Here is a 271-nt window from a genome sequence, read left to right on the forward strand (position 1 = left end):
AATAATAATAATAATAATAATAATAATAAATACATACATACATACATAAATAGTGGTTTTGAAATACCAATACATAGAGATAATCACTCAAAAAAAAATTTTTTTTAGAAAGATTAAAATGGTCAAGCAACCAACTTTTTTTTTTTTTTTTTTTTTACAATTATTGACCTACTTGAGATGGATTGACCCATTCTTTACAATTCTCTGACAAGACTAAACACTGTGGACGTACATTTTGATCTACTGTTTCTGCGCTGGCATTTGGCAGTAT

Source organism: Ictalurus punctatus, chromosome 26 (genome assembly GCF_001660625.3).
Source record: "Ictalurus punctatus breed USDA103 chromosome 26, Coco_2.0, whole genome shotgun sequence".
NCBI classification, from domain to species: domain Eukaryota; kingdom Metazoa; phylum Chordata; class Actinopteri; order Siluriformes; family Ictaluridae; genus Ictalurus; species Ictalurus punctatus.